This window comes from Triticum dicoccoides, chromosome 6A (assembly GCF_002162155.2).
Source record: "Triticum dicoccoides isolate Atlit2015 ecotype Zavitan chromosome 6A, WEW_v2.0, whole genome shotgun sequence".
Classification (NCBI taxonomy): Eukaryota; Viridiplantae; Streptophyta; class Magnoliopsida; order Poales; family Poaceae; genus Triticum; species Triticum dicoccoides.
This window is the reverse complement of record NC_041390.1, coordinates 302167375-302182470: the sequence shown is the minus strand read 5'-3', so window position 1 is coordinate 302182470 and position 15096 is coordinate 302167375.

Sequence of the window (15096 nt, the reverse complement as noted above, 5' to 3'; positions counted from 1 at the left end):
CCACTCGGGGGCTTAGCTGCAGTACAGTACTCGCCTAAGTTTAAAAAAATCCTACCGAGTGGTGAGCAATCCTCCCACTCGGGGGCTTAGCTGCAGTCCAGTACTCGCCTAAGTTTGTAAAATCCTACCGAGTGGGGAGCAATCCTCCCACTCGGAGGCTTAGCTACAGTCCAGTACTCGCCTAAGTTTAAAAAATCCTACCGAGTGGTGAGCAACCCTCCCACTCGGGGGCTTAGCTGCAGTCCAGTACTCGCCTAAGTTTAAAAAATCCTACCGAGTGGTGAGCAATCCTCCCACTCGGGGGGCTTAGCTGCAGTCCAGTACTCGCCTAAGTTTGTAAAATCCTACGGAGTGGTGACAATCCTCCCACTCGGAGGCTTAGCTACAGTCCAATACTCGCCTAAGTTTAAAAAATCCTACCGAGTGGTGAGCAACCCTCCCACTCGGGGCTTAGCTGCAGTCCAGTACTCGCCTAACGTTTAAAATCTGCCCTCATCTGCAAGGACGACGAGGTGCGGGTCGACTAGAACCTTGTCCTTTGGAGCTGCACCACAAATACAACGTATGCTCCATCCCTACCCGCAAGGGCGACGAGGTGCAGATCGACCACGGCCTTCTTCTCCGAGCTACGCCACAAATACAACGTGCCCTCCATCTCCATCCGCAAGGAAGACGAGGTGCAAGTCGACTACAATCCTTTCCCTAGGAGCTACACCACAAGTACAACGTACGCTCCATCCCTACCCGCAAGGGCGACGAGGTGCAGGTTGACCGCGGCCCTCTTCTCCGAGCTATGCCACAAATACAATGTGCGCTCCATCCTTCTCCGCAAGGACGACAAGGCGCAGGTCAACTGCAACCTTCTTCTTCGAGCTACGCCACAAATACAACGTACGCTCTATCCTTGTCCGCAAGGACGACGAGGCACAAGTCAACTGCAACCTTCTCCTTCGAGCTATGTTACAGATACAATGTGCGCTCCATCCTTGTCCGCAAAGATGATAAAGCGCAGTTCGATTGAAGTCTACATTTCAAGGTTGCATCTCAAACACGAAGGTCATTCCAAATAGGGAGTAGATTCCAAAAGCAATCGCAAGCATACTCAAAAGCAATTCGGATAAATCTTAAAGTTCCAACCGACAAATCAAAAGTATTCGAGCATCAAGCCCGAAGGAGTTTAATGGTTACAGCAACCACTCGGCATTCTGAGGCAAATTTAAGACAGGTTTAAATCTCATAGTTTGTTCACTCGGCAGGAGGAGAGCTGGCGGGTTCGACGAATTCGTCCAAGTCAATTCCGTCTGCGATCCGAGTGGCAGCAGCGATGAAAGTCTCCATAAAGGACTAGAAGTCATGCCTTTTGGTGTTGGCGACCTTGATCGCCGCCAGCTTGTCTTCTCGAGCTTCCTTGCTGTGGACCCTTACCAAGGACAACGCCACGTCGGCACCACACCGGGCAGAGGACTTCTTCCACTCTAGAACTCGACCAGGAATCTTGTTGAGCCGAGTCATCAGAGATTCAAGGTCATTTTGAAGTGTCGCCCTTGGCCAGAGTGATGAGTAGATCTGTGAAACTGCCACCTTCAGACGAGCGAGGTAACTTGTGACGCTGGCGACATGGGATTCCAATAGAAGCACATTCATGGCAGCCTCATCGCCGACCGGAGAAACGATAGGGTCTAAACCTGTCTCGATCCGTCCAGTTTCCACGTCAAAGTTTTGGCAGAATTCTGTAGTCAAATAGTTAGTGAGTCGACTGGACAGGATTAACTTGCAAGCAGTGAAGCAGTCGGATTAAAAGGAGTACTTTCCAGCATAACATAGAGCTTCTTGGCAAGAGTTCTCAGATAGGCTTCCGTGTCATTTCTCTTACGGACCGCGGACTCCAGCTTCTCATTCAGAGCAATCTTATCCTTCTTCAGACGAGTTACCTCTCGGTTGGACTCATTGAGAGAGGACTTCAGCTTGTTTACTTCTCCTTCCAACACACCGACCGAAGCCAGCTTTTGGTCTGCAAGGGCAGCCTTGTCTTGAGCTTCCTTCTGCGCAGCTGCAAGGTCCAAGTCCTTCTTCTCTAGAGCCAACTTCATTTTCTCTGCAAAAGAAGCAATCGGATCAAACAAGAGATCGAAGAAATATCTTAAAAGACGATCGACATGAACAGTCAACAGACAGTTACCTTCCATACCAGCAGCTTCATCTTGAGCTTTCTTCAACTTTTGTTGGGCCAGCTCCAAGTCGACGTTGAGTTGCCTCTACTTCTCCTCAAGTTTGGCAAACTTAGAAATGAGAGTACAAGATTTCTGCAGAATATAAAAGACATGTCAATCGACAAGATCAAAGATTATTTACTTCCGAGTGACTTAAAAGTTTGCTCAGACCCCAGCCGACTGCACACAGTTGACCGCGGTCTTGGGGACTACACCCAGCGGGTGCACTTGGCGTGCCCCCACTGGTTCAGATCCCATTCGACCGGTCCGCCTGGGTCGAGTGGAAGAAAAGAAAGTAAAAAGTACTCAGACCCCAGTCGACTGCCTGCAGTCGACTGCGGTCTCGGGGACTACACCTAGTGGGTGCACTTAGCGTGCCCCCACCGGTTTAGATCCCACTCGCCCAGGCCGAATGGAAGAGCGCAAATACCAAAGTCAACAAAACACCCAGTGGGTGTACAGATTCGACGCAAACAATAAGAGATTGTATGAAAGAAAATATTTCAGGTAGCATATCCTAATAGAACAAGGTCAGTCGAAAGTCTACTTACCTGGACAATGGCCCGGAGAGCCGTGCTGGCATCGTAAGCAGCCTGGCTGTTCTCGTGCACCGTCTTCATCCGCTCCATCATCACGTTAGCCTGGCGGATGGCTTCTGCAGCCGCGTCCGACTGGCTTTCCGGAACATGGTAGTTGGTGAAGAAGGGGGCAGACGACCCAGGTGCGGCAGCTTGGAGCTCCGAAGCATGAGGTTGGATGACTGAACGAAACACCGGTAGAATCGACGGTGCAGGGCGCTCACTCGACAATGGGACAACAAAAGTTACAAAGGCCCCACCTGCGTCTTCAGATTGCTGGACGGTTGGTGTTGTCACCGGCCCTTGCTGAGACGTCTTGCCAGTTGCTACTTTTTTGTTGTTTCTGGGCCTAGGGGCCACATCTTCATCATCATCCGGAATCTTGATGACATTGGCTGGGGCTGCAAATAAATCAGTCGATCCCAAGTGAATTGCCAGAATTTAATCGACCAAATAATCAAGAACAAGATCATAAGAGTTTTACCTGGGTTGAAGGTAACCGTGTCTTCCATTTCCTCGTCTCGGTATTGGTAGGAAGAAGTTTCGGATGTAGCAGCACTGCAAATGTCAATATTCAGTCGGTTATGTTCTGTTGCTCAAGTCGACCAAAATATCGGGTCAGATGATTACCTGAAGATGGTGGGGATGGTCACTTTGATTCTGAGCAAAGCCTTCGGTGCTTTGGAGGAGGTGGCCTTCAATGCTTTCGGCGCAGGAGGCAGCGCAATCTTGAGCTGTTTCGATACCTTCTCAGTCGGCGCCGGGGAATACGTCCGAGGGCGCTTCGAAGATTGCCCAGTCGGTGCGGCCGCCAGGTCAGGGGTGCTCACCGGGTCGTGAGCATGCTTGGACCTCCTCTCTCTGCAAGGAGGCGAGTCGACCTCTTCTTCATCACTCGAGTCATCGCTCTCCTCGTCCTTCTCTCCATCCGAGTGCCACTCGCCACTCTCGACCCCGCTCGCCCCTTCCTCGAGATTTTGCTCCTGCACTCCATTGGGCATCGAGTACATATCAATAAGAGCCTGAAAAGGCAATGAACAAAAGAAATACAGTCGACCGTCAACAATATGTTACACAGTGAATCGAGAAGATACTTGACAATGCAGAATCATACCTATTCCGGCTGGCGCAAATGGCCAAATGGAATCACCCTCCTAGACCCCCGGGGATTATCTTTGTTGCCGGTGATTCCTCCCAGCCACTTCTCCATCGTGTCTTCACTAACGTCCTCCGAGTGGATCCGAGTGGAGTCCTCGAGTCCCGAGTACATCCACATCGGATGGTCACGGGCTTGGTGTGGTTGGATGCGTCGACAGAGAAAGACCTCCAGCAGGTCCATACCAGTCACTCCGTCGTGGACAAGTTGGACGACCTGCTCGACCAACACCTTCACCTGCGCCTTCTCTTCCGGGATCCCCTCAAGGAGGAGGGCTTCTCCACTAGAGCCAAGGAAAAGGGGGGAAGTCCAGTCGACTGACCCGGGGCCGGCTGGTCCTTGCAGTAAAACCAGGCCGACTGCTAGCCCTGGACCGAGTCGGGAAGGATCATAGCTGGTAAGGTGCTCTTGTTCCTCATTTGAATTCCAAGGCCCCCGCATATCTGTATCACGTGCGTCCTCTCATCACTCGGGTTGGCCTTCTTGACTATCTGGAAGCGGCACGTGAATATGTGCTTGAAGAGACCCCAGTGCGGTCGGCAGCCCAAAAAATTCTCGCACATGGACACGAAAGCAGCGAGATACACGATGGTGTTTGGAGTAAAGTGGTGGAGTTGAGCCCCGGAGAAGTTCAAGAAACCACAAAAGAAAGGGTGGGGAGGCAAAGAAAACCCGCGGTCGACATGAGTGGCGAGGAGGACGTACTCACCCTCCTGCGGCTGCGGCTCGGTCTCGTTCCCCGGGAGCCGCGCCGATTGGTGAGGGATCAGTCCCCCCCTCAACCAGGTCGTCAATGTCGTCTTGACTTATTGTCCAGCGGATCGAGTCGCCCAGGATCTAGCCAGGCGGCAGGCCGGACCTCGACGAAGATCCGCCCCGGCTAGTCTTCTTCCCTTTCGCCTTCGCTGTCGCCTTCTTTGCGCGCTCCAACGCCACCGTCTTCTCCTTCCCCATGGCAGCAAATCGAGTCCGAGCGGGGCTACGATGCCGAGAGCGGAAGCAGGCGCAGCAGAGAAATCTGAGGAAGAAGAAGGAGAATGAGGGTGCACTGTTCAAAAGCCTGGTCCGGTGCCTTTTATAAGGACACTTCCGAACGACTGATTTTATCAACAGTCGCGAACGCGATACGTGGCGAAAAAGGTGGCACGGGGATCGAGGTGACCTGGCTAATCCATCCCGATTACCGCGGCCTCCCCCGCCTGGCGCGCTTCCCAAAATTCGAATCCCGCGAAATCCGCGGACAGCAGAACAACTTGTCAGACGGAAGACATCCTCCGCATCATCACTCAGAACTCTTCCATAAAACTTCACTCGACAAAAACTAAGAATGGATCAAGGCGACTGAAAAAGAAGTTAGTGTCGTCACCTCAGTTCATTGATCCAGAACAAGATATACTCATAGCACGAAAAATGAGTCAGAAGTGTTCTCAACTCCTTCCTCACTCAACCCCTGATCCATTCGGGGGCTAATGATGAAGCTATATACCTAGGGTAGGGTCATGGATCTGTCCAAGATACCCTCCCCAAGGACATCCCTAAAAGAACCAGAAGCATTCGAAGAAAAATCATCATCCACTCGACCATGAAGCTATGTTCCACTCGACAGTCTCGAAGACACTCGACCGTATGGACAATCACTCGACTACCAGAAGGTCTAGAGCCACTGCACAATGCAACGGTTGGGAATTAAGTCATAGATTTAGTGGTCATTATGTATCTTTATTGCAGGCGTTACCAATAACATCCCCATCATTATGTACCTTAAACCCTTTGTAATTGAGGGCGGGAGGGGTCTGGCGAACTCTATATAAGCCACCCCCTCCTCAGGGACAAGGGTTGGCACCCTCTGTAACACACACCCATATAATCCAGTCGACCACCTCCGGCCTCCGAGACGTAGGGCTATTACTTCCTCCGAGAAGGGCTTGAACTCATTATGGTGGCTTCAAAGTCCTGGAATCATCACTTGTAACTCCGTTCTTGCACTCATTATGGTGGCTTCAAAGTCTTGGAATCATCACTTGTAACTCCGTTCTTGTTCCCCTTGCGCATGCCATCATCTTCATGCTTGAACTTTCTCCAATGTTCTTCTTTCTTGTCCAAGCTAGTCCCTTCATTTGTAAGCAAAACAAATGTATCCAATTTAGGAAGCATCATATTCTCATGAACATTAGAATCGTTACCAAGAAACAAAAGTACCTGATAATTCAATTGCCGTGCATGAGCTCTAGTAATTCGTCCAGTATGTATAGCAGCAGGGGCTGTGGGTGTAACAATGGTATTGATGTCCTCATCATTGTCATATGCTATGAGCGAGATCTCCCATATTGAATCATTTCAATCTCAACATAGTAGCTATGAATGCCCCATTAAAATAAATCTCATTTGCACTTATGGCATAGATGACGAGATGATGGTCATTGGCTTTTGTTTTTCATGTGATGATATTTCCATGCTTCCTTTACATGATTTGGGCAATTCATCTACCATGCCATGCTAGGATCACATAGAACCAAATATTCTTTATTTTGGATGTTGTTAATATTCTCCATGTGATGTTTCCACTAATGATCATGAGGAGACCCCCATAGTTTCCTCATACATATTAGCAGATTTTGATGCATTCCATACATTGCATGATTCTCATAATTGCTTGCACCATATGCATTCCATGAATAACAATGCTCTACATATTACTCATGATGCATTGCCCAATTTGAGTATCCATTATGCTATACATAACAAGAAACCTATCATGATGGATGACATGTTTCCATATCATGCATCTCATTTATTTGAGCATTGGATATTTTGTGCTAACCAACACAAGCACGTACGCACCATGATGGATGATGTGTACATATACCACGCACACACAATTTTTCCTTTACCTTTTTTTGTGTAGGTACTCATGTATACTCGTCAACCTCTCAATCCCAAGAGTTGAAGAAAAGAACTCTCAAGAGCAAAGATGACTTGGGATCCCGTGGGTTGTCCTTCCCACCATTTTCTTCGTGCAACGACTACGCGCATCTATTTTACTTGGCTCTCACACGGCTATGGGCTATATATCACTTGTTACGTTATGCCCATTTTCTCGTGTTCACTTTGCTTTTTATGCATCTTTACATAATTTTGCCATGCAATTGTGACCCTTGCTTGCATCTACCCATGATTCACCATTTTACTACCCATATCTGTATTTGCATGCTTGGTGGAGATCCTTGTTGCTATTGCCATGTGTACCATGAACCTATTTTGCACATATCTTGCTTCCATATTTGTGATATGTCATGTGCATTATGTATGCCCACCATTGCACACATGACATGCTTGCCATGGTTACTCATAGTACGTTGCATCTTCGCACTACTAGCTTGCTTGACTTGATCACTATGATTGATTGCTTTGTCGCATCACCCATGTTCCACTATTACTCGCTTTCTTGGGTTGATGACATATATGATCTTGCCTCTCATATGATTTGTCTTTATCATTGTCTCTTGTCTCCATTAGTTGCATCCCTCATATCACCTTGTTTTGAGTGCCAACTTGCTATGCTTATTGATCATGGAGACTTGGACATATTCCATGTGATGCATACTTCTTTGATTAAGCCTATTGTATTTGGTTGTTCTCACATCATATGCCTCCAAACTATGAAATGCTCCTTTGTCCTTTCTTATGAGCATGATGCATACACTTGTTGGGTATGTTACCACACAAATGACAGGTTTTGCATTTCCGCTAACCTCATTTGTTTTTCTGAGTGTTTGTCATGTTCTTTCATTTTGAAAGACTCACAAGGTGGCACCAGCATGAAACACATTGGTCATGTGAAGGCGTACATGATGCACAACACCAACATTTTCGACATCCTCATAAAGGTGAACTCTTTCCCTTTGAGCCATCCTCAAATACGCATATTGGACGGGTCATTCTTTCATTGTTTTCTCCTTCTTGTCTACATGATACATCTATTGGATGGAGGACCTGCATTAGAGATGGACCCTATGCACCTTCAAGTTGAGGACTGCCACGAAATCAAGCATTGGTACACAAACACCTCCATATTTGTTGATTGTGTTCACACATGTCATGCTCGATGGACATATCATACACATGACAAATTTAAATCTTATGCATGGATTGACTCACATCATGACTGCCTTGTTGCATCGTGTATACCCATGTCACCCATGGTATATGAGCTTGTGCACTTTCTTGGCAAATTTGTTGTGATCTTTCTTGACGACATATTTATACATCATGATCATATTACCCATCATCAATTGCATAATCACATACTCATATTGAGCATCCATTGCCATATTCATGCTATTGATAACCGTCTCTCTATGACATCATTTTGCACCGTGGTTGCATTGATCACATTCACAATACATTTGTGTGCATAATGAATGCTTTTTCTCCCATGAATGCTTTACATATCGTTCCATATCATCTTGCTAAGCTTCATCTGTTTTGCCATGAACATTCTTGCCGCATGGACTCATACTTCCTTGATGGACACTTTGTGTGCGCTAACCATTGTATTTCCGAGTGTCGTTTGTGTTTGATCTTTTTGCATGTGTACCACTCCGGAGACACCTTGGAGTACTTGGATTGCGCCATGTCTTCCACTTCATCCAACTACAAGTCTGTCCACGACAACCGTTTCCATGGTGATGAGGTTTCCGATCCGAGGTCTGATCTTTCTCGAGGGAGGGGAGATGATGCGGAGCATCCTACGATCATCCCCATCTACATTATGACTTCTTCCCAAGCCCCAAGTGCCCTCATGTGGAGACCTCAAGCATACGCCATTGGACACAAGGTGAACTCACTCATTTCTGAATCTTCCCTTTCCGTATGTAAGACATGGATGCTACTTCAAGCACAGACCTTGTTCATAATCAGGTACACCCGAGGAGACCATGGAGAACCCAAGGACCAAGGCCAAGCGTTTGTGAAAGCAAAGGAAGGAGAAGGAAGAAGAGCCAGCTGCTACAGGCCCCGGACATCCGGCCCGACCCCCGGAAATCCGACACCCATCACAGAACACACCCGAAGCTGAACCCCGTCAGCCCGGACATCTAGCCAGAGGCCCGGACATCTGGCTCTTCCCGAGCCATCGGACATCCGGCCACCAGCCCGGATATCCGGACCCCGCCTATCCAGAGAGCACCATGACCAGCCCCGTCAGCCCGGACATCCGGCCTGCCAGCCCGGACATCCGGCTCCCCGTGAAGCCCCGGACATCCGGCCCGACAGCCGGACATCCGGCCCTCCCTGCCTGCGTGCAGTGCTTCTGGGCCGAGGCCCATGTACCCCTTCACCCCTTAGACTATATATACTTCCCCTCCACCTACGTTTTAGGGTTAGCGCTGTGATAGCTCATTTGAGAGATAGAGCTTCCCTCATCCATACGGATCTACTCCTTGAGACAAACCGCAGACCCTCTTCGGAGAAGATCCACCTTGGATTCAAGACCCCTCATGGGAGGATCCCCTCGTGGATTCAAGACCTTCTTACGGAGAAGAACCGGTTACCTCTTGTATCCTCCTTTGTTGACCTTGGATCTTGTATCTCCTCTCGTGTTCCGAGGATCTAGCACATGTGTGACTTAATCTTGTTGGTTTGAGTGTTCCTCTTTGTTCCTCTTTGTGATTTCCCTTCGTGTTTTCACCTCGTGTTCATCGCGGCATCCGCTCCTTTCGTGAAAGATCGGCCCCTAGGGTTCCTACCCTACATCAACTCGAAAGTACAATGGTTAGCGCACACAAAGTGTCCATCATGTAAGAATGAGTCTGTGAGGCAAGATTGTTCGTGACAAAGCACATGAAGCATAGTAGGATGATATGGAATGAGATGTAAAGCATTCATGGGAGCAAAAGAATTTGTAGCATGCACAAAGGTGTGTTGAATGTGATTAATGCGACCATTGTGCAAAATGATGTCATGGTGGGACGGTTTATCAAAAGCATGAACATGGTAATTGGTGCTCAATATGAGTATGTGATCATGCAATTGATGATCGGAAATATGTTCATGATGTATGAAGATGCCATCAAGAAAGATCACAACAAATTTGCTAAGGAAATGCACAAGCTCATATATCATGGATGACATGGGAATACAAGATGCAACAAGGCAATCATAATGTGAGTCAACCCATGCATAAGGTGCAAATTTGTCATGTGTATGATATGTCCATCGAGCATGACATGTGTGAGGACAATCAACAAATATGGAGGTGTTGGTGTACCAATGCTCGATGTCGTGGCATGAGTGGAGGTTTGAAGGCGCATCCACTAAGTCCGAGCGCTCCTCAATGTGAAGGACCATAGAGCTAATCTCCAATGTTGGTCCTCCGCTCGCGAGATTTATCATGTAAACAACAAGAAGGAAGCAACAATGAAAGAGTGACCCATCCAATATGCGTATTTGAGGATGGCTCAAAGGGAAGGAGTTCACCTTTATGAGAATGTCAAAACTGTTGGTGTTGCGCATCATGTACGCCTTAACATGACCAAGTTGTCTCGTGAAGGTACCGCCTTGTGAATCCTTCAAAATGAAAGGACATGACAAATACTCGGAAAAACAAATGAGGTTAGCGGAAGTGCAAAACCTATCATTCATGTGATAAGATACCCAACAAGTGTATGCATCATGCTCATCATAAGAAAGGACAAGGGAGCATTTCATAGTATGAAGGCATATGATGCGAAAACAACAAAATACAATAGGTTCAATCAAACAAGCATGCATCACAAGAAATATGTCCAAGTCTCCACGATCAATAAGCATAGCAAGTTGGCACTCAATACAAGGCTATATGAGAGATGGCACTATTGGAGACAAGAGACAGTGATCAAGACAAATCAAGTGAGAGGCAAGAGCATATATGTCATCAACCCAAGAAAGCTTGTAAGAATGGAACATGGGTGATGGGACAAAGCAATCAATTAAAGCGATTAAGTGGTGCAAGCTAGTAGTGCAAAGGTGCAACGTACTAGAGGTAATCATGTCAAGCATGTCATGGGTGCAAATAGTGTGCATGAATAATTCACATGACATAGCACAAGCATGAAAGGAGGATATGAGCAAAGTATCATCAATGTATTGGCGTGAGGCCACATGTAAATAGCAATGGGACATTATGACTCTCCCAACACAACAAGCAAGAATAACATGAGGCACCTGGTAAACATGGAAATAGCAACAAGCACTACCGGAATCAGCTACTTTGCCGTCTGCCAAGGCAGACGGCAAAGGCATGGAAGGCGGACGGCAAAGGCCTTTGCCGTCTGCCGCGGATGGCAAAAGGCGCCTGTCGGTGTCAAAACCAGCGGATCTCGGGTAGGGGGTCCCGAACTGTGCGTCTAGGCCGGATGGTAACGGGAGACAGGGGACACTTTGTTTTACCCAGGTTCGGGCCCTCTCGATGGAGGTAAAACCCTACTCCTACTTGATTAATATTGAAGATATGGGTAGTACAAGAGTAGATCTACCACGAGATCAAGGAGGCTAAACCCTAGAAGCTAGCCTATGGTATGATTGTGTATGGAGTTTTTTCTCTACGGACTACAACCCTCCGATTTATATAGACACCGGATAGGGTTAGGGTTACACAGAGTCAGTTACAATGGTAGGAGATCTTCAATATCGCATCGCCAAGCTTGCCTTCCACGCCAAGGAAAGTCCCATCCGGACACGGGACGAAGTCTTTAATCTTATATCTTCATAGTCCAGGAGTCCGGCTGAAGGTATAGTCCGGCTATCCGAACACGCCCTAATCCAGGACTCCCTCAATAGCCCCTGAACCAGGCTTCAATGATGACGAGTCCGGCGTGCAAATTGTCTTCGGCATTGCAAGGCGGGTTCCTCCTCCAAGTCCTTCATAGAAGATTTGTAATCACCAAGAGTAGTGTCCGGCTCTGTAAAATAAGTTTCCACATATTGCTATAGAGAGAATAATATTAACACAAATCAAATCTGCTGACATATTCTGCAGTGCGCCATCACACTACAGCCAAGTCCTTTACTCGAATCGTTTTTACTTTTCCACCTCAGCATGTTTTGCGAGGCGGTTTCCTTGGCACGTCTTGTCAAAGCAGAGATCGTGTACCCTTTTTACGGGATTTTCATTAATATGGATGTGGGTAGCCCAACCGCGCCATTTATCACGGCGCTCGGGAGGCAAGTGAGTTTTATTAGGCAAGTGGGGACGCATAACCGCATCCGCCTATATAAGGGGATAAGGATCCACCCTTTCTACCTACGCCTTCTTCCTCCTTTGCCTACCCATTTCTTGCGCACTCGAGCTCCAGCGCCCAAGCCCGCACTTCCTGCCTCAACCGTCTCCAGCAATGTCCGGGGCGAGAGGCAAGTGGAAGGTCTCCTCCGTCACGGAGGGCGACGTCAAAAAGCTTAGGAAGGCTGGATACTTGTCCAAAGACATCGCGCACCAGCTTCCCAAGAAGGGGCAGCTTATCCCCACCCCAAGGCCCCATGAGAGGGTAGTATTTCTCCTCCACTTCCTCCGCGGACTGGGTTTCCCACTCCACCCATTTGTCCGGGGGCTCATGTTCTACTATGGCCTGGATTTCCATGATCTGGCTCCGAACTTCATCCTCAACATCTCGGTGTTTATCATCGTGTGCGAGGCCTTTCTCCGCGTCCGCCCCCATTTCGGCCTCTGGCTCAAGACTTTCAACGTCAAGCCCAAGGTGGTGAGCGGCAGCCAGGCAGAGTGCGGAGGCGCCATGGCGGGCAAGATGGCCAACACCCTATGGTTCGAGGGATCTTTCGTGGAGACCTTAAAGGGATGGCAATCCGGGTGGTTTTATATCACCGAGCCACGCGATCCGGAATGGACCGCAGCCCCCAAGTTCCGATCCGGACCCCCCACGCGGCTTGTGTCCTGGAAAGAGACGGGCCTGTCGTGGGGCGACGAGAAAGAGGTGACCGGATTGCAAACATGCATCTGGTCCCTGGTGAACAAGCCAATCCGGCTTGTCAATATAATCCAGGTTATGCTCGTCCGCCAGATCCTCCCGTGCCAACACCGGGATTTCAATCTGTGGGAGTTCGACTCGGCGCAGCATCAAACCCTCAGCAGGCTCTTCGACACAACGTACGAAGATGCCTGGAAGATGCTATTCAAGGGCGCCGAGGCTCTCGCATCCGCTTCCGAGGACCGCGGATACAGCTCGCAGCGTCACGCTAACAAGGTATGCTATCTACACCTATTATAGGATGTTCAAGATTTTTTCATAGTTTGACTCTATGCGGGATCTAAACTCCCTTGCCTTTCACAGGCTTGGCGGGCAATGGCCGAACCGATTAACTGTCCGGCTCTGCCCCAGCTCTACTGGTGAAGCTGCTGACTCCGGCGCCTTATGTGGTGCCGGAGAAGAAGGCCAAGAAGAAGAAGACCACGGGGTCTCGAAAGAGTACCCGTAATGTGGTGTTGTCGGACTCGTCATCTGGCGAGTCCGGGGCGCCCTCCTCCCATGAAAACGAGGAGGAGGAAGAAGAAACTTCTCCCCCTCCAGCAGGGGGAGGAAAGAAGAGGGAGGCCGCCCCAACTGGGGAGGCCGAGGGGTCCAGGAAGAGGAGGACCCCTCTGCCGGACTATTCCCTCGACGCCGAAGAAGATGAAGAGGAGTGGCCGGACAGGGCCAAGCGTCTGGCGAAATCGTAAGTTCGGATATCAGAGTAACTCGTGATGTTCCTTTGTTGCACAGCTTTACCTAATGTCGATGGTACTTATGCAGTCCGCCCCAGGCCGAACTCAACGAGTCGTCGAGCGGCTCCCTGGATTTATCGGACGTGAAGTACGTTCCGCCCGCTGTCTCCCCCTGCACTGTGGACGATGTCGAAGTGGCGTCGCGACAAGCTCTGGGGCAGGAGGAGGTAGTTCTGGAGTAGCCGCAAGGCAACCTCCCGGACCCCAGGAGTAAAGGGGACAAGACCCCCCCAGGGCTCCAAGTCCGGCCTTAAGCCGAACACCGTGCCGGAATCTTCAACGATTCCGGACCACGGTAGGCGAGCTCCTTCCAAGAGTAGCAAGTCTTCTGAGCCGGCAACCTCCGTCCAACCAGAGGTGCCGGACAATCTGCTGGAGGTGCTTGAAGGCGCCTCCATCAATGAGGAGCACCGTACTATTATGAGTACGGTGATCCAAAAGGTCCAGTCCACCAAGAGCGGGCTGAGTGAAGCTTGCGCTAGCCTCCTATCAGGCTTCGAGGTAAGTAAAAATATGTAAAAATGTTAGCGCATAGACAGTAGCCCCTGATGCTCTATCTGGCATTCGGAAAAAAAGCCGAATAGAGGATCTATTAAATTTCGCAGTTGTCTAACAATAAAGAGTCAATATGCGTATGCAGGCTTCACTGCTATCCACCGCCGCACTGACTGCGGAGGTGGGTGTCCTGAAACAGGGACTCAAGCGGTCCGAGCAAGAGCTCAACCTTGCCAAGCGGCAACTCGAGGAGAAAGAAGGTAAGAAATACCTTACAGAAATAAGTGCCTATAGAGAGGCGTGATTGCAAAAAATAATAGGATTGTACTGCTTATTGTAGGGGCCACGACTGAGGTGGCGACCCTCAAGCAGGCGCTGTCTGAGGCCGAAAAGAAAACGGCCGTGGAGCGCACCGAGCGAGAAAAACTTGGGGCGCAGGTCGGCGAGGTGCAGCAAGAGCTTCAGGCTCTCATGAGAAAACATGAGAGTTTGGAGCTTGAGTCAGAGACCCGAGCGTCCGAGCTTGTGGTGGCCCTTGAGACTGCCAAGTCTGCCAGGGCCGAAGCCCAAAAGGCCCTCTAAGAGTTGGAGGATATAAAGAAGATAGCAGCGGGTAAGGCATTCTTTATGCAAAGTAGAAATATAAAAGTAAACTACTTGTTACTTACCCGAATCTGGAGTTCTCCAGGGGCATTCGCAGATCTTCCCCGCAGTGTATCCGATGCCGCCGCATTCTACCGAGCTGAAGAGGGCAGCTCGAAGGAGAAGGTGTTCTGGTCTCAGTATGCTGAGGCCGGACACCCTGTGCCTTTCAGCGACCAGCTGAAACAGCTGGTCGAACTCCACAAGGCGGCCGAACAGGCCATGAAGGGCTTCATAGTTTGGCTGTGGCCCGGAGAGGCC